This window comes from Dermacentor albipictus, unplaced genomic scaffold (assembly GCF_038994185.2).
Source record: "Dermacentor albipictus isolate Rhodes 1998 colony unplaced genomic scaffold, USDA_Dalb.pri_finalv2 scaffold_17, whole genome shotgun sequence".
Taxonomy (NCBI): domain Eukaryota; kingdom Metazoa; phylum Arthropoda; class Arachnida; order Ixodida; family Ixodidae; genus Dermacentor; species Dermacentor albipictus.
Genome location: NW_027225571.1, coordinates 1,064,787 through 1,092,234, shown reverse-complemented (window position 1 = coordinate 1,092,234; position 27,448 = coordinate 1,064,787). Strand labels below are relative to the sequence as shown.

General features: G+C 45.7%; 1 long non-coding RNA gene across 1 annotated transcript; it reads left to right on the top strand.

Annotated features, from left to right (window-relative positions):
- The first annotated feature begins 9,049 nt into the window (after positions 1 to 9,049).
- Positions 9,050 to 24,413, top strand: LOC139052021 (uncharacterized). Its single transcript, XR_011509658.1, has 4 exons — positions 9,050 to 9,141; positions 10,538 to 10,646; positions 18,844 to 18,902; positions 23,588 to 24,413. It is a non-coding gene; the product is annotated as an uncharacterized lncRNA (long non-coding RNA).
- The last annotated feature ends 3,035 nt before the right edge of the window (positions 24,414 to 27,448 follow it).

Sequence of the window (27,448 nt, the reverse complement as noted above, 5' to 3'; positions counted from 1 at the left end):
TCTTATGGTGCGGTAGCGTTTGCATAGCTATAGTCGCCGAAATTAAATGCTTGTTTTGGCGCCAATGTAAAAATATCTCCTCGTAATACCGCGCTAGTACCCCTCGCAATGTGTAGCCTTTCTTCCTTTTTTTTTCTTTTTTGCGTGGAACTTGGCCTGCTGCCAAATATAATATCCGGCTTTAGCCTGACATTCTTTTTCGCGATAGCATTAGATAGTATAACGTTTCGAAGGTGTATATACAGCGACGAGAACTGGAAATAAATCTATTGTAGAACGTTAGCGCTGCGTGTGTCAGATCTGCCTTACTGTTGTCCTTGTCATTCAGCTTGTGCTACAACAAAAGGAGATAAGGTCATAGCATCCAGCAGCCTGATACCGTACCTCATCACCTTCCACTCCTCCCTCCAACCACTCTCCACACGCAAACATATACGTATCAGTATGCCACAACATTGCTGATCGATACTAAACTTTGTGGTGCCCAATTCATGAGAATTCTTTTACTGTGGAAGTACGGCTGTACTTAAGTAGATCAATAGGAAAAGTAAATGATTCTGAGGCCTAGAATGAATGTGTTTCTTCCTTTCGCTGTAGAAAGTTTTGCAGGCGCTTTTCTCATATACGATGACAGCGAGGGGCCTTTCTGACGCACTATGACGGCACTTGGCCCCCCGGTTATCACCCAGCGCCCACCGGAGGCGCAAGAAGCGCCATGGACACCATGCGGGCTGATTTCTCATGTTTCGATCGCTGAGCATTGTAGGGGCGATGATACGGTACAATATCGTCATCGTGGCCGCCCTGGTGGGTACCAGCAAGGTCAGAGGCTGTGACGTTTGTGATCTCACGCGAAAACTGCCTATAGCACTACTGGTGACGGACGCAGCTTGTAGTTGGAAATCTGCGGCCAACCAGTTGGCAGCGTGATTTTAGAAGCGCTGCTCTAGATAGTTATATATGTATACAGCGAAGGCGAGCCTTGCACACGGCACCAAAACGATCTGCCATGCCTTCGTTTTCCTTTCTCTGTTCTTTCTTTTCAACGCTACACGCTTATTTATCAGGTGCTATGAGGCTATCTTAGTTGTTGCGTTATTATTTACCCCCTTTCTTCTTTGCTGGTTAAAAGGCAGAAGCCCCACATAAAGCATGCTATACTAAGCAGCTTGAGCAGGTGGCCACCCACATAACTGGAAGCTTGTGACAACGGTTACAGAAACAGTAGTAAGCACAAGCACCGCTTCACTGGAGTATTCGTGAAGGTAGACATAAATAAGAATAATGAACAGCATGTACGGATGCGAGCGCAGAAAACTACGCAATTCCTCGCCTGCAATGGTAAATAATGTATAGAAAGCACAGTTCTTTTATTACAAAATAAAAACGGGTATACAGAGCAAGCGGTCACTCGGAATCTTCAAAAGAATTTTGTACGGATATATCACGTAGGTTCTTCAAGGAAATAAAAGCAACGTAAGTGTCATCATCACACATAAGCTGATTTAGCAGTGTGAGCATTGTAAATCGGAGCATTTGGTTCCCGTAATTCGTACGGCAGCAGATAATATGTCAATGTTCGGTCCGGGAGTGTTGTATATTATTATATTCGCTGTATTCCGAGCTAATTGCGTTATGGTGCTATTATTTATGGTATTTAACAGATGAACGCGACTAGTCTAAATCCATAGGGCGATGACATGCTAACTATGCGAAATTTTTTGAACAGCAGATAGCAACATACGTTGCCATCTCCAATCGCGAACCGTCGCTGGCCAGGAGGCGCTACGGCAGTTTGGGTGTCCTACTAAAATACGCTGACGCCGTCCGACATGGGCTCGACAAAAATGGTACGTTATACTGAACCATGACAGACGTGCGCTGGTATGAACACTGGCTAACACTCGGCGTGTCTGGGCAAGTTCTGTCTGTGGCAGTGCGTATTCCGAGGAGCGCATGCGCTCATACGTTCTAGCACGCCGGTGCCCAGGGGCGCCAGACGCTGTACGCCTCAAAATGATCGGTTAATTTGCTGACGCAAAATGAATGCATTTCCGTTAACGATTGTTCTCTCCACACGCTAGTCTGTGTGTTATGGCGCTGCTGTTAGTACGCGAAGTTTCCGCGCTGGTTGTCTGCAGTCGCCGGTCACCACCGTCTTAGACATGCGCAGAGCCCCGTCGGGGCTCTTAGCGATTCCCGAAGCAGGGTGCCGGAAAGGACGAGACGTGGCCCTGGCCGTATGTGGGCCAGCGGCTAAGGAGCACGCTGCACGGGTACCGGTGGCCGTGTCGCGTCACGCGGTTCCGCGACAAACTGCGGCGCCTGCATTCACGGGAGATTCGAGACTCTCTTCTCACCGCCGGGCATGTCGCCGAGGCCTCCACCGCTGGCGCGGCTAAGAGAGCGGGCGCCGCGCTGGCGGGACCCTTATTTAGGCAGGATACGGCTAATGGCTGCAATCAAACCCGCCGCGCTTTCTGGGGGGTGCGCAGTGTGGTGCGCCGCTTTTCCCGCCGACGTCGGCGGGCCTGTTCCTTGCGCCGGGCGTCGTGCACTTATATACTTGCCGCGCACAACTTGACAGGGAGCCTGGTCGAAACAGCGCCGCCTCCTCCAGGCTGCCTCTCCTCTTTTCCTCGCTCAGTTTGTGCTTCCTCCTCTCGCCGCGCGACGCTTTTCTCCTCCGCCGTCTCGGCCCGTGTTTTCGACGCGACCCTCACCAGTGATTTACGCCGAGACAGTAAAACAAACGGCCACGAGGGGGGCAGCATTCCGTGCCGAAGGAGTTCTTGTTATTAAACCGTCGCTCCATTTTCCTCCTGCCCCGGCAGCATGCTAAGCTTTCGGGATGGGCGCGCCCGCCCTTCGACGCGGCCGTGTTATATGGGCGCCCAAGGATGGCGGCAGCTCTGTGCGATCCGCTAATTCGCTCTAATTAGGTAAAGATCCGGTCCAGTTTCCTCTCATTGGCACGGGCGCGTGCGGCACTAGCGTGGAACCATCGCGCGCGTGGTGTGCCTCGGCGCCGGAGTCGCAGCGGAAGGTCGCCAGCGCTGGAGAGGGGTCGTCCAAATCCTCGCTGACAAAAATAAATAAATAAAAGAAACAGGCCCCGCACGTGCGCGCAATCAGACCGAAAGCGTTGACGCCCATTCAGCGCTGTCGCGGTCAAATTTCGAGCTCGGCAGTAGCGCTTGCGTTACGGTCACGTGGGTGAGCGACTCCACACCCCCCTCCCCCCAAAAAAAAAGAAAATGGAGGATTCAATGAAAGAAGAAACGAAAGAAGAAAAAAAAGATGGGCAAAAGTTTCTTTGATAGCATGCACAGAGCCCTCAAAGTTTACGAATGATGTAAACAACCCTGCACAAGCCGAAACACAATATTGACGCAAGCAATGCGAAAAAATATTACGATAGAAAGACGGACACAGTGCCCTCTTTTTTTTATTTAAAATAAAAAGAATCAGATTGGGGTGTTACACGTCTCCAAATAGCACAGCACAATGCCATAGTGGTTGGCTCATCATTAATTTTAAGAACCTGCAATTTTTAAATGTGCCATCGATGCACGGTACGCGATCGTTCTTGCATTTGATCGCTCTTGCATTCCGATTTCGTCAGAATGAGGCCGCTGACGGTCGCGAGCGAACTCTCGACTTTGAGGACAGCTGCGAAGCGCCATTGTCACTAAGCTACCGCGGCGGGTCAATCTTAATTTCGGCCGTGTTATTTTTTTTTTCGCTCTCTTTGCCTCAAGAATGGAATATAAATTCGTCTAGCAAGCCATACGCAGAACACGACGGCCTAGGCATCGCGTGTTGGCATGACATTACGTGATCTGTTGTCACTTGTAGTTTGGCAACGTGAAGGAAAGGAGGAGGGAAAGAGATAAGTGGAAGGCAGGGAGGTTAACCAGAATAACGTTCGGTTGGCTACCCTACACCGGGAGAATGGGAAAGGGGGAGAACAAAGAAAACAGGGAGAGAGAGGAGGGAAGGAAAGAAGGAAATTGCGGTGAGTTTGCTGACGTGTGTGGCCTTACAGAAATCGCATTAATAGTCACAGATGGTCGCACAAGCCCGTCGTCCTTAACAAGCACAAAAGTGCCTTCACCGCTTTATGGGCCGACGGGCGATGAGGGCGGTGTTCCAGCAGCACCGCATACGCTTACGCTATGCGACATCAAAGAAATACAGATAGTGCAAGATATCTGCAGCCAGAGGAGGCAGAATGACGGATGTAGTGACGAAACGTTTTTTTTTTTTCGCAAGAATATAGGCCATGCAAAAACTGGCAAGCGTTCAGGGGGTGGGGGTGGGGGGGGGGGGGCTTTTTTGTCTAGAATTATTGTAAAGGCCAATTGAAAGACCCGTATAATTATGGATGAGGATTAAATTTGTTACAAGCTTTAAATTCGTAATAATACAAATGAAAATGTCAACTTTATCGTAGATTTATCCCGCATTTCTATTTTCACATGTAATTTAGAAAATACTGTTCATTCCCCCTGATGTTTTTTTTTTTATTGTTAGTTGGCTTCATATGATTGTTACCAAGAATCACTCTCCTCAGTCGGCATGATTTCTTACTTTGTAATTGAGTTTTACAATATGACATCGGATTGTCCTCTATACCTGAATTAACAAAGTACGTCTTTGTTAATTAGTAGCTAGCAGACGCATATATACCTATGTCCATCTGACCTATGTCCACAGGAAGGATGACCACTGCTCTACAGCTAGATATTGGCTCAGGATCGACGTTCTAAGGGAAGATTTTGACCCCCGGCTTTGCTCGCGTCGCAATATCATTGCCTGCTTCCCGGGCGTGGACTAAGCGAGAACTCCCGAACTACAGAGTCACCGACTCACCGACCTTTCTGTTCGGGAGTCAGTTCTGCACAGCGACCATGATTATCGGACATCCTTTTACTGCGAATATCATGCGAATATCATGCAGTTATGAACTGGGGAATGGGCTGAACATATCCGTCCATTCGCAAGAATATCAAAGGGTTCTCATACAACATAAAAAAAAACCGAGGACACCTAAGCATTTATGAGTTTTGAATGCGAAAACAATAATGTCCAAATGAAAGGCGCTGAGCGGTCCTTCGAGTTTTGCGCTGCAAGTAATGTTTTCGAGTTTTGCTGCTCGGTATGTTATCGAGTTTTGCAATTAAATTGGTGTGGTTTTTTTTTTGTTCAGTTTCTACGTTAGCACGTTGGCTGTCGACCGGGATCACTTGGAAGATATTGCAGAGAAATCAAGGCCGCCGTTTGCCACCGACGTCCTGCGCGACGAGAGAGGAAGGAAGCAGCAGCAGCCACCAAGGCCGGCACGCGCGCGCAGCAGCTAATCCCAGTGGAGGATAGAGAGCGAGAGATACCGACCGTGCGCCTGCTTCCGAGAGCGAGAACGCGACAGCCGCAAGCGAGAGTCACGCGACTACCCCACCGACGACAAACCATCAACGCCCCGCGGCGTCTCCTCGCCGTATCTGCTCCGTCGAGACGCGCCCGTGACGTCGCGGCGATGCGATCTCCCCTCACGCAACACCTGGCGCGCTATCGCGTGCAGGTGCTCCGGTTCGCCCGCTGTGCAGCGTCGAGGCGCGCGCGTGACGTGGCGTCGCATCCAACGAGAATTCAGGTGCCGTTTTATGCTACAGACGCCGGATTTTTTGCTCAATGGGCCACTTGATGCTTTCGCTTCAGTAACTGCGCGGTGGAGTGCTGCATAAAGCCGCAGTTTATCGTCGTCGAGTCGAGCCATGTAACGTCCACCATCTACTGCAATCAACTGTTGTAAGCTATAGGAAATGTTCTGAGTATGGGCCTTTAATGGCTGAGCAGATAACGTGAGCTGCTCAGAACGATGCTTAGTTGAAAGGGCTTCGGGACAGTGGGTGTCAGGCTCAGATAGTTAGGCTTAGATAGGATGGGCTTAGAAATAGGCTTAGATAATTAGCATTAGAGAGAAAATAAAACATTCACCAGCTTAAAGGGCCCCTGAAACGGTTCGGAAAAATTTTGTAGACGCGTAGGGTACAGCTTAAGTAGAACATTCGCACCACAATTTAAGTGAAGCGTTACGTATTAATGGAGCTACAAGCGATTAGAAGTTACCCTCCTCCCCAGCCATGCTTTTCCTCCTCAACTTGTTCGCCGAGCGAGCGGGGCTAAGCTCCGCCTTCACTGGTCCTGCGTCACGATGCGACGTCACATCGTCCACTTCCGGTTGTTTTGGAGCCTGCCCCCGCCCGCGCGATACCTCTCCGCTAGCCGCTTGGCTGTCGACCCCAAGCGAGATCTATCGAAGCAGCGTGCGTTGCGAGCATTCTGTCGTAGCGCCGAACGTGTCTGGTATTCCGTTAACCACAGGCAAGCTGGTCATATCGGCAAATGACTGGAGGCGTAAACTCAAGCTGATGAAGGAACTTTGGCGTAGACGTACATGAGCGGCCTGATCGGTCTGCACGGTCCAGACACTTGTTGGCGCAGCGCTTAACCAGCCAAACAAAGCGCTAATATTGCTCTAACCAAGTGTAAAACATTTTAAACATTTATAAAAACAACGTGTTGATGATTACACTCCTGCGAAAAATACACACCAGCAGCAAAGAAGAATACGCTTCGTTGCCGCTGCTGTGTATGGTTGAGCTCTATGCCACCAGGTGGCTGCACCGTGCAGACCATTCAGATTTGCCCTTCTGCTCATCTCGGCTCATCCCGTTACGGCACAGTCAAGCGGCCAGACCCTGTCCCCTTGCGCTTACGTTTGCCCTAATACGGGACTCGCGAAACGCTAGTGCGTTAGTAATCTGCCGGTGTAAAGTGACGGCCACAAACGCGCAAATCCTGGCGCCAATCGGATAGCGGCAGTCCGATGCGCAGCAGCCAGTTCGCTCGTACGCTGCCCTGCAGAGGGACACTATGTCGCAGCTTGACATATTGCCAGTCGCTACGTTTGCAGTCCACAAGGCAACAAAGTCGAATCATAGTGCTCGCGAAAAGACTGAGACCAACTCTGACTGCGGAGCTCTCGTCAAAATGGAGTACGTTGTAACACAAGCAGACGACACTGAGAGCCGGAAGTGTGTGCCGGAAGTGCTTAAGTGTACTGAAAAATTGTTCTTGTGCATTCTCTTTCTGCTACTTTCTCTTTATAAAAACAAATTAACTAACATTCCAACTACTACGAAGATCGTTTGTTTACCGTAAAGTTGGAAAAATTATCGATCACGCACCCTGGTCAGCCAATCGGATAGCTCGCCCCACTGACGTCCTATGGGTGATTTCGGTCATATGGGTAGGGGCGGCTTAAAATTCCGCCGAGCGGTGCGCTGCGATCGGCAGCGATTTGCATTTTTAAAACCCTATAATAAATTACACGCTTTACGCAGAGCACTTAGATGTGTCAATTAATGATCAGAAGGACCTACTCTAACGACTCAGTACGTTTGTAGAAAATCGTCAAAAGCGTTTCAGGGTCCCTTTAATAGGAAATTTGAGTGCAGCTCTAAACGGGTTTTCATTTTGCGATGTATTGGCTGGCGCGGACAATCTGTCTCGTGCGGCGCGCTGCAAACGGAGCGAAGTGTGCCGCGACTGCATCACTAATCTGGATATTCCGAGAGGCAGCGCATGGGTGACGCATGGGCGCGATTCACAATAGCCGCCGCAAACACACCTCTGCTCATGCAGTGCTTTGTTTTCATATGTCTGACACGGGTTGCTCTGGCACCATTTCGAAGTCAGCGTCACCGCAGAGCCCGTCTTGCTTCGTGCTAAGCTTTTCTTCTCACGCTTTCGTCATACCCTCCTGCTCCGCGTTCCTTCTCATGGTTACACTGCACTCTCCTCCGCTTTCCTCCTCGCGCTCTCTTCGTTATCGCTGTCTTTCATCATCCGCTGCGCTCCGCGTTCGCTCTTTCATCTTTCGCTGTGCTCGTTCGGTCAGTTACGAGGGATGCCGAGGGACGCCGAGGTACACCGACGCTCAACACGAAACGCGCGCGTAGGAGTTGCGCTCTAAAAAGACTTCGCGCCGGCTAAAGTTATGTGCAGTATGTCGCACGAATCGCCCCGATTGCGCCCCAGGATAGAGAGCCGTATGGCCAGGGATTTCTCAGAACTGCTGTTCCCAGCATAGAGTTATGGGAACCGAAGAACGAATCAAGTCCTGGCCGTTCTTTTTATTATTCTTCTGAAAATTCAAAGGAAGTTCATTGCCGCCATCATGATTTATTTCATTGACGGGGATGATGGTACTTTACGACCCTCCTTTCAACCCAACCAACCTACTGCCGTGCACAACTAAAATACAGAGCTTGAATTACCAAACTGCCAGTTCCTTTCCCAGAGCGAAAAAGGCCGGGGTCATGACACGGCTCGCAGAACAGCTTGCTTGGTCCGCAGCTCCCGTAAAGGTGAAGTCAGCGTACAGTAACACGTGAATACAGAGGTCTAATCGAAAATTTCCAAATTCTGACGTTATCAGGAGAATTTTGCTAATTTGTGCTTATTGCAGAATTGAAAAATTCTGACCATGGCTACAAAACGAGAGGGACTTAGGACACAACGCTGAGATGTGTGTGGTATGTTGCGCTCGTGATGGTCTAGCCCTGCGTCTTTCAGCACTACACTGTAAAAAATTTCCGTAATTTTACGGTCAAACCTGCCGTAAAAATTACGTAGACCGTTCAGTTTCATGAAAAACGGCGGAATTCTACGTAAAAAAACGGACGTGAGCTCTGTTTTTTGAAATACGGAGAACCGTCCGTAATTTCATGAGGAGGGCAACTGAGCATGTTAAGAGCGAAAAATCAACACGCAACGAATATAAAGAAAAGACACCGCCCACGTTTACCAGCAGTTACATAATATCACTATAGGTAACGCTGCTTGAACATTATTCATAGGCGAATCGTAGTACGCACGCACAAACGGGAGAGGTTTCAGCGGTGGCGCTGCTTACCACTCTTCATCGCTTCTACACGACGGGTTGCATTTCTCCGCCTCAACAGTACAGAGTGGACAGCGGCTGGAAATGGCGGTGTGCGGTGGTGGTATACCTGTTGCATTTGGGATTTCACTGAGAGAATAAGAAGGAATCGACGATGGAGTGCTACGCAAGTAAGTGATTTAAGTGTCCTTTTTTGTTGTTGGTGCACGTCGCGCGTGCGAAATGCACCGCGATGGCCGGTGACGGGCTCAACTGTGTTGTGTGAGCATGCCCTGTCAATGCCCTGTAACGACATTCCCGCTTGGCCATGAGGATTGATAAAGCCGCGGCATTGCGAGACTGTGATAAATGGTGTAGCGTTTGTTGTGCTGATTGCATATAGAGTACATTGAGGCGCGTAGGCAACATCAGCGACGATGTCGTCTGTAGCAGTTCGTTATCGGCTGTATGTGGCAGCTGGTTTACTGACATTGGCATTCCAGTTTTACAATGTGTTGTGATGTGTTCTTGGCATTCCAAAATAAAGTGAAGTTACTGTTGCCCTTATCAATCTCTCACGGTGCGGTGTAACACTATATTAGCCGTATTCGGCAACGCATTGCATCACAGCGAAATTCTATTTTTCCTTAAGCTTAGGACGCAGTGTGCTTGGCGTGCATAATCGCTGTGTTCATAAGACTGCTTCTGGAATTGAAAGTCTGCTTGTGTATGAAGACCTCATAGAGCATGTTGCATGCGATGCCCCTACATCACAATGAATGGACGGTGTAGCGTGTTTGCTGCCGTAACCTCGTGCGATCTGCAGTGTTACGTAACACTGGTGTAACACGGTGCCTTGGAACACTTTGGGATCGAGCCCGAGCAATCGTGCGCGATCGCACTTGAAAGTGTCCGCGTGATACCCATTAAGGGTCGCTGGAGAAGAAATTGATTATTTTGCTAGCTGGTAATCGGCATCAGATTATTCGCGAATTCTTGTTTTTGTTTTGTTTTTACTTCAGACAGCTACCAGGCTGACTATCAACGTTCTGACGCAATACGTCAGCATTTAACGTAATCTGGGAGTGGATTGCCACGTAAATTTTGCCTATCTGCGGCCGTTATTGTAAAGCAAGTGCATGTGATAAGTAATTTTAAGGTAACCTTGACACAGAATAGTGGTGCCCAAAAGTGTGTAATGGACAACCAAAATTACAAATGTTCCAAACTGGTATAAAAAAATCAAAAGATGTGTCAACACTGATGTTAAAGGCTGGTTCTAATACTGACTGTCTCTAGTTGCGTAGACTAATTTTCAGCATATAGGCATCAGTACAATAATTATTCTAAAATACATGTTGTGAGTTATGTAGAGCAAAATGTCTGCTGCTTTGCCGAATAGAAGGTGCTTCATGAAGTCTTTTTTTAAATGAGTTGAACGATACAATTGAAGACACCAAACAATACCACAGCAATCGGTAATTCGGTGACAAGCTTATGTGCAAGAGTATTTGTATATGAAAATGTTTTTGCTTTACTGTGGACGACCGGTCTGAAAATACATGATAATATTTGCTTCAATTGCAGCTATTGCACCAGTGAAGGATGTCTGTGTGCCGGTTTGTGCTCAGTTTCTCAGCCAGCGGCCCTGAGAAAGTGTGCCACAGCAGTCTGTCTAGTGGTGCTCTTTGTTCTGGTAAGCTGTGCCATTCTATTGTATATCTGTCTTGCATATGCAGTCTTAATAGACAGTGACTGCAAATGTTGGTGGAATGACGAGGCCTATGCAAGTAGAGTAATTTTTGCAGATGCATTCAAGAATAATTGATGATTTGTTTTCCTGTGGCAACAAATTGGTTCAGTATGAGCACGTCGACTTGAAAGGGATATTGTTTCGTCGCTGACTTGGTTGCACATATGAGTGGTGTTTAAAAAACACTTATAGCGCCAGAGTTAAAGATTTGAGGCAACAGATAAAACATGCACCAATAAAATAACTGTTTGTCTAGTGTTGGCTTAATGAGTATGCAACAACACTGCACACTGATCGTTAGCACTGTCATGCATGGGCTCCATGGTAACTAAGATTAGCCACGAATAAGCTCACTGTGAGCTAGTGTCGAGCTAACTATAACAGGTGAGTATGCGATGATGTAATTAAGTGCAACATTGGAAGGCAATGTAACAATGTAAAATTATAGCCTGAGCTCGCAGCTGCGTTGCGTGGTCAGGCGACCAAAAGATATGAATATTTAAAAGGGAACAAACAGTGGTACTGCCAGTATGAAGTGACAGCGTTGTACACAGCAACACATTCCCTTTGTCCTGTCTGTAGCCCTGTTCGGTTCCCTTCTAAACATGCACCAAGCAGCCAATTCAGAACGTTCGGCAGGTTGATCTGAATACTTCAATATGCCAAGCAGGTTAAATGATGGCACGCTAGCATAGTGGGAGCTATTCTGAAAGTTATGTCTGCTATGAAAATGTGTCATGAAGATACTTCACTGCTAAAAATTTGGTGTACAACTGCACAAAGCAGCATCAATAGCTATGTTGCTCCCCCATGTTGTGTCAAGGGTCTGTGCATGTTTTGTAAGATAATCCTTGAGTCGTCGGCCGGTTTGTCCTACATAATTGCGGCTGCAGGACAGTGGGATATTGTAAATAGAACCAACCGTAGTACCTATGAACTCCAGCACATACTTTTTTATGTAAACTTTACGTGTTGCCCTGGTCCGGTTAACATTTTGTACGTGCCCAGATTGCTTGGCACTGAAAATAAAGAGGTAGTTTCAACTCTCTGAGCAATTTGCTTGAATTGATGGTTGCCTTTGTGTACAGATTGCATAACAGTCATAGGCCTTGGCTTTCTCGAAGTTGTCTGACCTGAGACGTCAACTATGTTCAACTCCATTAAATGCTTCTTGGCAATGCATGCTAAAAGGCAATGCAAACGCACTGTTAAAAGCAAACATTGTACTTGGTTATGGAAGCTCCCCTTCACGTCGGGGTGGTACCAAAGGTTAAATGTGCTCTCTGATGTTCCTGTATCAACAACATGCTTCAGTGTTCAGGTGCACCAACAGAAAAGTTGAAAACACCTTTGAGTGCAGGGAATAGCTCCAGCTCGATGCTCACCACAAAAAATCTTCAGGCCCAGATAGTGGAGCTTGCCTTTCAGTAGTAGTTTTGCTTACTTGAACATGTGTGGCACTTTGTAGGAGACATTAAAAAGTTGCTCAACCACTTTAATTGCGACTTTTCGCTGCCGAGAACATTGTCAGCTAGTCGTAAACACTAGCTGCTGTAAGAACCAGCGTAGTAGAGGTATTCTGCTTCATTGGAAACTTCCTACCCTATATGACGTGAAGTAAGGCTACTAAATGGGTTGAGTGATTTGTTTTCTGTCTTCTCTACAGTGCTAGATGAGCTCATGGAAGGGGGAAAACTACATTTCAATAGATGAAGTGCCAACAGAGACAGCACAGTCAGAAAGAACAAAGACAGGACAAGGTGCTACTTGCAACTGTTTATTGAGGTCAAAAGCACTGAATATATAGCCATGGGGAGAGGGGGAAGAAAAAAAAAAGAAGCACTGATTATGTGAGTGCGCATGTGCAAAAATATGGAAGGTGTATATGAAGGGAATCAGAAGATTAACCAAAATCAAAAATTTATCTAAAAACATGCGTTCGTTTCTGTAAATAGTCGGAGACGGGGTGTCGACACAGGCGTTCCCTCTTTTCTTAGTCTGGCTGGTCTCCAAAAGTTCCCGTGCCAAAGTGTCATTGCTTTTAAACATGTTTGTTGTATCAGGAAGCCTTGCTTCACGTACTTGCTTATTCTTATTCTCACCTGCCTTGCAATGAAGCAGCAAGTTTGAGCCATAACCATTTTTGAGTGAAAGCTTGTGCTCCTGCAGGCGTTCATTAATACATTGGCCAGTTTGGCCAGTTTACTCCTTCCCACACTTCAGCGGTATGCAGTATACGACCCCTTCTCTGTACTTCACAAAAGGGTTTGTGTGTTTACTAGAACACTCTACTTTCTTAGTCATCATATCCAATCAGAGGGCACAAAGTAGCAAGTTTTTGGGGCTCGGAAGAAACCACAGGAATTTTGTATTTCACGATGACATGTTTAATATTATGCGCTGCTTTGTGAGAATACGGTATCACCACTGGTTTCGCTTTCTTTTCCAATGTTTGGCCTTCTTCACTGCTTCAGTTTCTTTCTTTTTGCACCTTTTTCAACAACGCCTCTGAAACTTTGCTCAAAACCAAACAAGGAAAGGCAGCTTTCTTCAACTTCAAAATCTGTTCATCAAAGGTTTTGTGTGCCTTATGACAGCACAATTCTTTAAGGGTAAATTCAAGGCACATAGCGGCAATCGCACGTTTAACAGTCTTGGAGTGCATAGTCTTATACTGCAACAATTAATTGCAGGGTCGGTATACCGACCTTGTGCCCGCAAGGAATTTCTGCCGTATCCAGTGGTGATACCATATTCTCACGAAGTGGCGCGTAATCTTAAACACGTCGCCGCTAAATATGAAATTCCTGTAGTTTTTGCTGTGTCCCGAAAGCTTGCTACTTCGTGCCGCCTGATTGGATCTCATGACTCTAAAAGTAGAGTGTTCTATTTAACATACAAATCCTTTTGTGAAGTGTGAAGAAGCGGTCGTATACCGTGGAAGTGTGGGAAAGAGTATATCAGACAAACTGGCTGATGTATCGGCGAACACCTGTGGGAGCACAAGCTTTCGCTGAAAAATAGTTATGGCTCAAACTTACCACTTCATTGCAAGGCCTGCAGGAATGAGAATAAGCAAGTATGTGAAGCAAGGCTTCAGGATACAACGATCGTGCTTAAAAGCAAATACACTGTGGCACGTGAACTGTTGGAGGCCAACCAGATTAAGAATAGAGGGGATGCCTGTGTCAGCATGCCTGTGTCTGAATATTTACACAAATGAATGCATGTTTTTAGATCAGTTTTAGATTTTGGCTAATCTTATGATTCCCTTCATCTTCTGTGTTCTCGCGCGTGCACCTTCACACAAGCAATGCTTCTGTTTTTTTCTTCCCCTTCTCCCCATGGCTATATATTCAGTTGCTTTTGACCTCAATAAACAGTTGCAAGTAGCACCTTGTCCTGTCTTTGTTCTTTCTTACTGTGTTGTCTCTGTTGGCGCTTCATCTTCTGAAAGCCCTTCACCAAGTGGCCCCACAACGTGTTCTACTGGAAAACTACCACTAGACAGTGATCTTCCATTTCTTGACCTCATTGTTTTCTTTGGTGAGTGTCATGTGCACTGCATCTATGCCCCGTCTTTTAAGGAGGGAATTCTGCCTTTCGCATCAGCGCACTGTTCGGCTGTGAAGCTCTGTCACAGAAGCACGAAATAGCATCCTCAACAAGGCGAGGAGAACTTCTATACCTAGGTCTAACATTGGCCTACAGTGGTGTGACCACTGTTAGATCACATTCAAGAGGTCAGCCATAGTCTCAAAATCTGGGTTCAAAAAGGTGAATCATACCAGGCCTTGACGCAAAGTGTAGCAAGAGGCACATGCAGCAGTTCAACTGTGTGGTTGTTTACAACATCCCGCTGTCCTGCAGCTGCAACTAGGCAGGACAAATAGGCCTAATATTTGTTTTTTTGTGTGTGTGTGTGCGTGTATGTGTGTGCGTGCACGCGCGCGCGCAATTAACCAAAAGTCTTAGCCTGCGCTCGTGTTGTTTGGCCTTCTGTCTTTTCATGTTGTCCCCAAGTAATCAGTCGGTGTCACATTCTTATAGAATTTGCAGTTATGAGATTCATGCTTTGGAAGATGATCAGAAGCTACCAGATGGATGACATAACCCATCTACATGTGTTGGTGTAGATAAATGTGTCTGTGCAGTAGGGGTAGGGCATCATATGTGCTTGTTTAGCACTTATGTATGCACTTTTGTTTCCAGAGCTTGTGACACAGTGAGTCAAACTGTCTGGGAAAACAGTGCTGCACGTTGCAAGGAAATGTTACAACACTTGTAGGTGAAGCTCGGTGTTGTGAGAGGTTATAGAAACTTGCTTTTTGCAAGTTTCTAGAGCATTCTTTAAAGATGCTTAACTCCCGCGTGCATCGTGTTCATGACTCGCTATGAAACTGTCAACAAGTATGTCCTTTATGCCATCCGTTTCTAAAGATTACATGAATATAATTAACCCTTTGAGGGTTGATCTTTTTCGCCATATTCGACCGCCCAGGGTCGATTTTTTTTATTGCAGATTCCAATTCTTAGGGACCTATTTCGAAAAAAATTTACCGTAATTTTTCTAGGGTGTCCGTAAAGCCAGAAAAAAATTATTTTGCATTGGTATACTATATGTACTCTTTATTCATGAGTAACAATAATAAAAAAGGAAATAAACCTATAAGAGTAAAAAATTTGTTACATTGTTATAGTTCAAGGCTTTGAAAATGTGCACACGAGAATACTTTGCAAGACTCAAATGTTCCTGCTCTTACACTAATACATACTATTGTGAGCAATATCTAAGGGAACACAGGAACGCGTAGAAAACACCCTCAGACCCAGCTATATTGGTGATACGCAGCGGCCACCATCAGAAACAAAGTGGAAAGGGGGATGCTGTTCTAACAACTGTTCGCACTCCCGCCATGCGTCTGCAAAGTGCGGAATTTCACATGACCAGCAGACAGTGATAACACTGTTCGATATTGCGTCACTGGTAACCTTTTGCGTCGAATCATTACAAAAGATAGCACTGTTCCGGACTTCGATATCGATTTATGGCAAATCTTCTAAACCGGGAAAAAATTGTCTTTAAGGCTGAGTTCAAAATAAGTTTATTGGCGCTTGCCGAATATTAAAGAGATATTGAAGCAAATGAGATAAGGCAATAGCGTTATCGCAGCTTATCCTCGTCCTTTGCTTTGTTCGTTGGTGGCCTAATAATGCGTCATGCCACCGTCGGCTTAACGATGGCCTCCATTTTTTGAGGCAAAGACGCGTAGACAGCCTCGATGAATGCGGTATCACGCTGAAGGCGGGCTTCCACTCATGTTCTATTGCTTCCCATAGTTAGTTGGAGTTCGCCAGTTCTAGTGAGCTCTTCGAAAGGTTCACTTTCATACGGCCCCAAACGTGCTCTATAATGTTCATGTCGGCACCCTTCGCACACCACTGAAGTTGCATTACCCCTCACTCTTCTAAAAGGCCTGCCACGTCCTTCGATGTGTGAACGGGAGACAAGTCCTGCTGGAAAAAATAACACCCATCCGGGTGCGGCCTGTTCAACACATAGGGGATCATCTGGTGCTCGAGCAGAGTGCAATACGCAGCACTGGTGAACCTCCCATCAATTCTCACCAGTGGGCCTAGGCCTGCGTGGGAAATCGCCCCCCAGACGTTCACAGACACGTGTCCACTGGCGGCCACCTCCTGTATATTCTGTGGACTAAAGTGTGTGTTTGCGGTCCACCACACTCTCTTTCGTTGGTCCCAGCGGCTCGAGAACGTGAACTCATCAGAGAAAACTACATACTTCTACCTACTCTCACTCCAGCTGCGGTGTTCAGTAGCGAACCTCAGGCGAGCCGCTTTGTTGGCTGCGGTGAGCAGAGGTTTCTGCGCGGCGATGCAACTTTGCAGTCCTGCTTCTCTAAGCCTTCGTCGTACCGTGCTGTCGCTCAAGTTGTTCAAGCCAAGAGCACCTCGAACGTCTTTTGCACTTTGAAATGGCTTGTCGCTGACGGCAGCCACGATGCAAAGGTCTTAGTCGTTCGTTGTTGATCGAGGTCGTGTGCGGTGTGGTGCATCGTTTATGCGTCCTTCGTCTCGGTAAGCCTGGATAATCCGGTTGACCATTTTCAATGGGCGGCTTGTCACGAGAGCAATATTGCACTGCGTATAACCTCTTTTAGACATTTCTATTATATCTTCCTGTCTTTAAGAGGCACTCGAGGCATCTTGAGGCTACAAATTCAGAGTTGACTGCTCTGCGTGGGCCACTGCAGTGTGCGACGTGAATTTTTTCTGAACAAACTTCGTGCAACAGTCGCACGAGAGACAGTTTGTCAATGTTCTCTTTTTAAAAATTTTTCTTTATTCTATTGCTCTGTCGTCATTGGTTCGAGCGTCGCCGCTGTTCGAGGTGCCCCTGACAACGGAGTGCGTCAATTCAAATAAAGAATTGATTTGAAATACAGGGCAAACTTTTTCTCGGGGTACTATCAAGCGGTTGCACGAACAAAAAAAAAGAGAATGAAAGAAAAGAAAGTGAATCGAAGTCACTGGCGACGATCACCGATCGGCTGTCGGACGATCCATGACGTAAGCTGCTCCTTTGTAGAAATGCCAGCATGGTGGGAGTGCCAACAGTTAGTGGAAGAGCGCTCTCCTTTCCCCCTTCATTTTTCACAGCGCCATCTGTGTATCGCTCCGAGTCTGTTTCAAGGCTGTTTGCCATGCGTTCCTGTGTTCCCTTTCATATTGCTTATGATAGTACATCCATAGCATAATCGAACTGTGTAGGTGCACGCACTCAAGAAAACTGTGCGGTTGTGTGCCCATCAAAAAAGCAAAACGTGTGACAAACTTCCACTAATCTTCATCTTATCGCCAACCAGATGCAATTAGTTTTCGCGAGTCTCAAAAAAAAAAGAAAAGGAGCAACAGAAGCGCATGCACGGCAGCATCCTTCCTATGCGCACCCCTGCGAGCACTAAATGAGCGAGAAACAATCAGTAGCCTTTTGAGCGATTAGTAACGAGATAGCCATCAGTTTTGCAAGCGCAAGAAGCCGAAACGGCCTGCGAAAACAAAACCCAAACCGCCACCCGCCCGCGCGCACGCCAATGCGCTAGCGGTCGTACAAAGATGCGCAGGAGCAAACTAGCGCTAAAACAAACCATGCAACGAAAACTGAGAGAGCGAGGCGTGCAAAATAAATTCCCTGTATTTCCACATAATGGCAGCACATGACAGAAAAGACAAGGTTAGGAAATTGTCGCGCTTTTTAAACCTACAGACAGCGCCGTAAATATACGGCATCGACCATTTTTGTACTTCGCAATGCGGTATATTTACGTCATTGACCCTCGAAGGGTTAAGGAGTCATGCTCCTTGAAACAATTTCCCATAACATTGCAAAATACCACCTGAGGGTCTCGCATCTCTTACATCTGCTGTTTTGCACATCATAATTTAATAAAACTGCATTTAGTAGCTGCACAGCACAGGCCCCATTTTGTTTTATCACACTTCTTGGTCTTTTCTCCGCCTGCCCCAGGTCTTATTTCACCAGCTGCTATCTGCAGGCCGTCATAAAATTGCTTCAACATTGTTGACAGATTCCAATATTTTTTTCGAACCATTCTCTCATGTGATCTAAAGAAAATTAACTTGATTAGCCTGACATGAAGATGAGTTTGAAATAATTTATTTATTGTACTTGCTTGGTAGCACTGAACTCTTTCTTTAATCAATATAATACTTACAATTCACCTTTGTATTGCTGGGTACCGGTAGAGATATGGTTAGTTATTCACCAGAAAGGATCCCGAATTTTCCACTTTCTTAGTGTAGGTTAGACACTCGCTGCACTTCACAGAGCAACTTGTGGTTGCTAGGAAATAAAAGTTTACTGAGAATTTTCATGCATCTAATTTGATTCTGTGTACTAGCATGTTTGTATTAGCATGTATTTCATGGAGTTGAGGCTCCATAAAAGTACATTCTGTCATTCAATGTCTGTGACATGGTTAAGCAGGTTGACCATATCTAATTAGAACTTCCTTTGTTCTGGGGCACTTGTTTTCAACTTAAATTATGTGGTTTGGTGCTGTCAGTGTAAGCCTAATGTCGTTTTTTGTTCTCCCAGGAAGGGCGCAAGCATTGCAAGGAGCCATTTGACCTGCCGCCACACTAATATTGTATTTGGTAAGGTCTATTACAGTTCTTATTTCGTGTAGTATGTGCTATAATTGTGTACAATGTGTTCAAAACTTCAGTAGGTGGGCTGTTCGACAACAGGTGTTTACAAATTAATAATTATAAAAGATGTTCAAGGTCATTAGTGATCCAATTGCTGCTCACTGCTGAATTTTTTTCCAAATTAAACGATGAGCCATCCAGCAAGTGTGGCTCTCCTGGCTAATTATACAAACTTTCAAATACGGTTAATTTTTTATCACAAGTGTACAGCAGTCGGGGACAACTGTTCGCAGCGACAATTTCTTAATATTTACTTACATGCAAAAGTGAGTCAAAGGTCAGGTGTACTTATGAAGTTTTGTGAAACAAGTTCATCATCATATTGCTTACTTCAATGAAAAGTTTGTCGCGGAATTCTCACTTCTATGAACAGATCAACAGTTGTCGAACGATGGTCGTCTCTATAGCCAATGTTTGGGCAAGAGGCTTGTCTTCAGAGCACTAACAAGAGACTTCTTTGCCATGCAGCTTGAGCTGATCAGTATGAAGAGATTACATAGGATAGGAACACAAAGCATTAGTGGGCCTCTTCGATTATCAGTCCTTGACAGTCCTGGACTGCTTAGCACTGCTGTCCCGCATTCGATTTTCTCAATCAGCTTAGGAAGCCCCATCCACCAGTCTGAGGGCAGCCAGTATCACATTCGTTTTACCAGAAGTCACAGACTCTGCGGACTCTCAGAGCTGTCAGCAGATATTTGTTCAGACATATGCAAGTAGCTACCAGACGGCGGCTGTCTTATAAAGATGCATGCGGGCTTGACGCCATGTTTTAAAAGAGGCTGTGTGTTTATGTGTACTTTGCGCGTTCCAGACAGAAAATATCATGCACTCAGCTATCGCTTCCGTTAAATCGATGCTTTGTGTGCCATAATGCGAGGTTTTCATTAGTGGTCTAATTGCTGCAACCTTAGTCCTTGTGTTTTTTTAAGGCAAAGCACAGTGGTCAGGTGCAAATGCTTGCTTTTCTTGATGTGTTTCGTGAAATCTGTCATGCTCATTGCTATATGCATAGTAAACAGGTAGATTTCGCTGTTCAGATGAGTGAAACTGGTGGACGAGGAAACATATCATATTGCATGTAGATATTTAATGCTGGTAGCTGGCGTGGCATACAGGGTGTTTCACGTAACTTGAGCCAAACATTTAAAATATGCAAATGCCACGTAAATGGACAGAACCAAGGTAATGTTGTTTGCCCTCGCTTCGAGATACTCATTTTTTTTTATTTTGCCAGATTAAATCATTAGTATTCTGTAATTAATCAACTTCTCAAATATTATGATTAATACATGCTACATAAAAGTGTTTTTCCTAGCGTGAAAGAAGCCTGCAAATACACACTAAATTGTTGCGTGACTGTCCATTCGCAGCACTTTGCGTGTATTCGCAAGCTTCTTTCTCGAAAAAACACTTCTACGCAGCATGTCTCGAACAACAGAAAGCTGTATGGGGAGCTTTTCATGTTGCTCTACAATTTTCTCATGGACACTTCTAATCTAATTATAATATTCGAAAAGTTGATTAATTAACGAAGATAAAATATTTATTGTGGTGGAATGAAAAATATCTAAGTATCTCCAAGTGACAGCAAACTGTTACCTTGGTTCTGTCGAGCTACGTCACATTTGCATATTTTTATTGTTTGGCTCAAGTTACATGGGACAACCTGTATAATCAGAGCTTCACCGATTGCTGTTGACATGTGTGCTGATTCCTTCTGTTACCCAAATTCGAAATTTTGCTTTTGGATGTGCAGGATTAGTAGACAGTGTAGATGCGCTCTGTCCTAGACACACGTCAGGCCTTTAGTAGACGGTTTCACGAGCTTTGAGGATATCGGCCTGTGCTTTGTGGGTGAACAGTGATGTGGCACAACCGTGTTTTTGCTTATTTTTGTGTGGCAATGACGCTTAAATTTTACAGGAAATGAATGAGCTGGCTTAAATACAGCGGTTAAGGGGCCCGAAGAGCGAGAGCACGATGTAAACTGAGCTTTGTTAACATGTTCAATGTGCTCAGGCTGCGATTCCATTATGCAAGCTTTATGGTTGTGTTGGCGACATGCCCTCTGAGACTGCACCATTTTGATGACCACGCTACTGAATTTGCTGGGTAGGGCGCTATCTACAAGAAGCTAAAAGCACGAGGTCACGGGATTGAATCCCGTCCACGGTGGCCGCATATCAATGGGGGCAAAATATGAAAACACCCATGTACTTGGATCTAGGTGCATGTTAACGAACCCTAGGTGGTCGAAATTTCCGGAGTCCTCTACTACAGCTTGCCTCGTAATCAGAAAGGGGATTTGGCACGTAAAACCCCCTAATTTAAGTAGCTAATAGCAGACAACAGCAGCCAGGAGAGCGACTTCCAATCACGGTGCTTTCAAACAAAACCTTGGACAGTCCCAGGCAGCGGGATCACATGACTCTGATGTGTCCTTCTGTCAATGCAAGCCAGACCAGAAGCCGCAGGTGGTTTGCGGAGAGTCTGGGACTGCATAATTGAAGGGGCACAGTGCTATCACATACATTATGTCCACTGCGGGACGAACGCCTTTCCTAGTAATCTGTAAATATATATGGCTTGCGCCAACTGACTCCATCCTATGCTTGCATATTTACAAATTTCGTCATGGTGCCTAGTTCTTTACCGTCCTCATCAGCGCGTTTTTAAAAATTTATCATGCATATCATTTTTTGTCGTTCTGTTGCTTGTTGAGCAAGCCTTCATTCTCAAGCTCCATTTTTATCATGTCAGGTTTCAGTCTCTTAGGTTAGTTTTAGGACAATGCAATGATGGTACCTTTATGTGACTTAAGTCTTCTAAACAATTTATAGTCTTTAAATTTTCTTCTACTGATCCAGGACTCCTGTGACTAATTGTGACTAATTGCCTTAAGTAACATACTTCATTGCCTTCTTGCCCTAGAAAATATAACTGGTGCCTTCTTGCAGGCCTTTAAAGTGGCAACATGTGTACTGCAGACAGTAGTGCATGTTCAGATGAATTCAACTGGACATGCCTGGCGATCACTTTTAATTTTGATTTAAAAATTTATTTTCAGTAACGTGGAAAGTTGGGCTAGTTGGTGAGTGATCATAGTACCTTGCTGGTGAAGCAGCGCACAGACACGGACACAGTGAAGACAAACAGGAATAGACGACACAAAATAGTTGCGAGTGCAGCGAGTGTCGTCTATTCCTGTTTGTCTTCACTGTGTCCGTGTCTGTGCGCTGCTTCACCAGCAAGGTACTATAAAAATTTATTTTGCTGCCCGAGCCTGGCGACAATGAAATTAACCTTAGTTTTCCAAGAAAAAAAAAGGTGTCTCTGCAAAAAACAATATGGAATTACCAGTTTAGTTAAGTTAGAAGCATTTTCCCTGGATTTTACCGAATCTGCATTTTGGATAGATCCGAAGGAAATAGTGTTGTCGCTGCGGCTTTAAAAATATTTTGTACCAGACTGCAGGCCAATAGCATTAATTCCAACTAATTACCACAGAGTATCTCCACTACGGTATAAAGAAGAAAAATTTTGGAGAGAAACATTGCATAAATTGACTAAAGTTTTTTTTCTTTGCATTTACTAACAGCACGGAATTTGGCCATCCTGTTGCCATGAGTCGTAGACATTTGAGCAAATAGCTCTGGCCTCATTGGCTCTCAAAATCCACGGAAGTGCTCGTGTTTAGGCATGTTAATGAATTACTCTACTTCAAAATTTTTTAGGAGAGGCTTGATTCATTTAGGAAATTTCCCAAATTAAGCACATTCACATGAAGCAATGCAATCTGGAAAAATATGTTGCATTATTTGTTTCGTTATGGGATTGCAAGTCAAGAAACGGACAGAATAAACAGTACTGCCTGCCAGAGCCATGTATGGGGTCCAGGCATAATTGCAGGCTTCTTTAAAAAAGGGCAAATTTTTCGGTGAACGCAGTGCAATATTATAACTTTTTATGAAGATGGGAAGGGTATGTTGATGCATTCACGACCGTAACTTTCAATTTTCACTGCTTGAGTAAAAAGACTATTACACATTGATACTTCTTCCGTGACACAAACCATATCCGAAAGGGGCTGACAGCTGTTGTGACACAGTTGTGGTGCAAGCATGGTTTTTTGTATTGTTGCTATTGTTGCTATTCTACCAGCCTGTCAGCTGGACAATATCTTTGGCTTGCGTGTTCTGGGTCGGAAGTAAACAACATGCAGGGTTTGCGCTTGTTTCAAGAGTACTTCATTGTTTTGGGAAACAGTAAAATCTGCAAGGTTGTTTAATGGAGCAATGGAGCAGTGAAAGTTGAAAGCTATGGTCTGCAGTATGTGGCCATGGCAGCTCTACCTAAATATGGGAGATGTAATCTCCGAATGTCATAATGTGCACGTGACATCCAAGCAAACCATAAATTGACTTGGGTCCTTTCTATCTGAAGCTTTTTATGCTATAAGGCTACGAATGAATATATACCAACATGGCTGAGTCTGAACCATTTCTTTTGACAAGAGCACTTGTAGTGACAGTTGTGAATACGAAATCATTGTTTATCTGAGTAACAGTAGTGATGATGATGGTAAATAATTGAACAGTCTTAATTGATTGGTGTTTCTTACTTTTCAGGCAAAGCCGAAGGCCTCTGCAAGCAGCCAGTCATTCCAAGTCTCAACCAATCCTTCCTCTAGTCAGCCAATTTCTAGTGTCTATGCGGAAAGGACTTGCGCAAAACTGGGCACGGGACACTAAAAAGGCGACAAGGACAGGCGTAAACTTCCAACCGGTGTTCATTACAAAAAGGTGTGTATATGTACTCTTGCACACTTGATCATAATCTGTTACAATCGTGCAAGTCAACGTGGTCATCACAAATAAACAAGCGCACCAAGGCCTAAGGTGGCTTCCCGCATACAGACCCCAGATATTCAGATTCTTTAACAGTCAGTGCTTAGGGATGGCTTGTTAATGCTGTTGCATTCTGCAATAGCCGCTGCCTCAATGATGAGTCTAGTGTTTTCTTTCACACTGCTTGCTATTATTTCTGTTTTTTCAAACAGTCGATGACATTTGCATTGGGAGCAGTGGACTCCAAGGAAACCTCCTTTCTCGTTTTGTACTTTCCGATTATGTTCCTGTAGTCTCAAGTTTAGGGAACTTCCCATTTGTCCCACGTAACGCTGCCTGCAGGAAGGAGGTATGCTATACACTATTCCTCTTGAGCATTTGATGAAACCCTTTCTGTGCACAATGTTGCATGATTTTGATTGTCTGCTGACAGGGCTGGTTTTGGGGCATAACTTGGATAGCTTGCGGGGCGCGGAAGAAATGACCAAGACTGCAGTCCTTTGGCCTATTTTCTTTAGTTACACCTATGTGATACTGTTCGCAGGAATCTAGCAGTCATCCCATACATTACGCTATCTTGCATAAACTAAAGAAAATAGGCCAAAGGGTGGGAGTTTCGGTCGTTTTTCCCGCACCCATCAAGTTATCTCAGTTATGTGCCAAAACCAGCCCTGTCAGCAGACAATCAATTTCATGCAACATTGCTCACAGAAAAGGTTTCGTCGAAATGCTCAGAGGGAGTAGTGAATAGCACACCTCTTTTCTGTGGGCAGCGTTACGTGGGACAAACGGGAAGGTGCCTAAGTATGAGACTACAGGAGCATATTACAAAAGTACAAAAGGGAGAGAGGGTTTCCTTGGAATCCACAACTCCCAATGCAAATGTCATGCACTCTGATAAAACAAATAATAGCAAGCAACGCACAAGAAAGCACTAGGCCCATCATTGAGGGGGCAGATATCGCATAAGGCAACTGCGTTGGCAAACTATCCCTAGCGTTGACATTAAAGAATTTGCATACCTGGGGTCTGTATGTGGGAGGCCGCCTTAGGCCTTGGGGCGGCCTTAGTGCGCTCTTGTAACTGATTATGATCAAGTGCACAAGAGTATATATACATGCCTTTTCGTAATAAACACCAATTGGAAGTTCGCACCTGTTCTTGTCACCTTTTTAGTGTCCTGCGTTCACTCTTGCGATGGTCACTTCAGCATGGAATACCAACTAGCCCGGTCTCATACACTGCTTTTTTCAGTAAAGCAAAATAAACACAGGTTTTTTCAGATTCAAGCGGCTTGTTGTTTCTCGAACACAAATTTGTATGTATGCTGTGTACATGTTGGGTGTAGAACCCAAGTGCAACATGACAACACTGACACGAAGAATAAGCGGTGTAGAAAACAATGACACTAGGAGGAAACATGCAAACACAGCACGTTCTGTCTGGTGTATTTCCTGTGTGCTATGATTTCTGCCCCATTTCCAGCTATATCTTAAATGATGTTGCAAGTTATCCACGTTGTAATGTACGACTTGGGTGGTTCATTGCCCAAAATAACTTATTCCAATGAACGAAACAATTTGGCTCAAGAACACGAGCATTCAAGTCCCCACTTCTTCATTACCGAAGTACGGTCATGCACTATAATCACAAGTACGGGGCTCAATTTACAGCATTTCCGTTTTACGGAACTCACCGTTTTTCTTATTTGCAAAATACGGTCGATTCTGTTATCACAACTACGGAGCTCACCGTTTTCCATTTAACGGAAATAATTTTACGGCCTGTCCGTTCTACGGAAACACCGTTTTCCATTTAACGGAAATAATTTTACGGTCTGTCCGTTTTACGGAAACACCGTTTTCCATTTAACGGAAATAATTTTTACGGCCTGTCCGTTTTACGGAAACACCGTTTTTCATTTGACGGAAAAGTGTCCGGCAACGTTTTACCTACAACTTTGACCGTAAACTGAAGAAATTTTTTTTACAGTGTATGCATGTAGCTACGATGTCTCTGCTACTCGCGCCTTTGGTCAGCGTCGTCGTCGCACTTCTCGCCATACGATACATGACTTGGTGACAGGTTCATGGTCGTCTGACGCTTCATCAGCGTCGTCAGAACACTTTTTCGGGCTCAGATGGGGGCTACTGGTATAGCTTCGGAATCAGCGGCTTGCCTTCAAGAACGCAAGCTCGCGGTGATGTTGTCATAGCTTTGCCGATGCATGACTGTTGCCCTTGAAACCGACGGGGTAAGAGTTCGACTATCGTCTCAACAACTGGCCTAGAGCTTCTTCGGTGATGTACACCTTACGATACTGCTATACATTCTACAAGACTAAAATAACTCCGCCTAAACCTGCAGATAGCGCCGAGTATGGCAGTATAGGTGCTTCACAAATAATATTTGTTGCTTCTGAGCCACACAGCGGTATTAGAGAGTTAAGATTCTGTAAGACACGAAGCTGAATCTGGACCGCGACATTGTAGCGTGCTTTTGCCGATGCTATTCCTTTTCGCACTACAATCGTCAGTGGTCATAGTGACGCTCTGCCTACTTTATCAATAAAATAAGCCGGCCGTGAACGGTGGATAATACGAGCAGCACAGAGTCGAGCGAAAAGCTTCGCTACAAAATCGTGGCCCTGAACTGTATATTGTCCAGAAACTTAGCCATGTGGATTTCCCCGAGCTAAGTCGGAGAGAGGACGCATGTGGATTCTGAACGGACGATTAGCCAAACCATAGCGTCGGTGGCATGTGCGCGTGCCTGCATGCGCGCGCGCGGGCAGGGCCGATGGCAACCGTCAATCTGGAGGCCTCTATTTCTAAAACCATGCGTCGTCATGCACTGGCCTTTCCCGGCAGCCTTAGTGTGGAGACCAATAAGGCTTACTCTGTCTCCCCTGTCTTTTTTTTTCGCTTTTGATATAACACCGTGCATTACTAAAGCGAACGACACATTGATAGAGCTCTGCCCCTCCAGCGGTCGCCTCCGTGTTCTTTGCGCTTCTTGTTAATCAATCAGCAGCGCGTTCGCATCCCCATTTCCGCCGCCAATTGTGGCAGGCCACAAATTAACCTCCTTTCTACCATCGGTAAACAACAGCAGGCTCGGGACAACAACCCCGGACAAATATATGTGACAAGGCCGCTTCCAGACGCCACTCCAGACCGCGTCGGAGCCGTCGCGCCGCGTGCTCTAACCCATATTTTTTGTCACCCTTGCCCGGCCAAAACGAATAGAGACAGACCGTGGGAGCTACCCGGAATCGTAGCGCGGTTATTAATTAAGCGCACTTGACTCCGCACCCTTCCAGCCGCGGCCCCGACTCCTCTCCGCTGCTGCTCGTCGTGGGGCTTCTGGGCGATGGGGCCGCAATTGGCGCACTTGACTGTGTCGCCTTTCTTGTCTCCGCTTCGGACCTCGCCGGAAGAAGAAAGAAGTGCGCTGGGGGAGGGGGAGGTGACAAGAAATGCTCATCACCTGAGTCATCGGGCGGAAAATAATCGTCGCAACGGGTTATGCGCGCCGCGTGCGTCCCCGCCCAGCGAAAAGAACAAATTGCTCAATCCCACCTAGCTCTGTGCTGAGGCGTGGCACTGCCGCATCATTGTCGGTTTTCTCGCCACGAGAAAA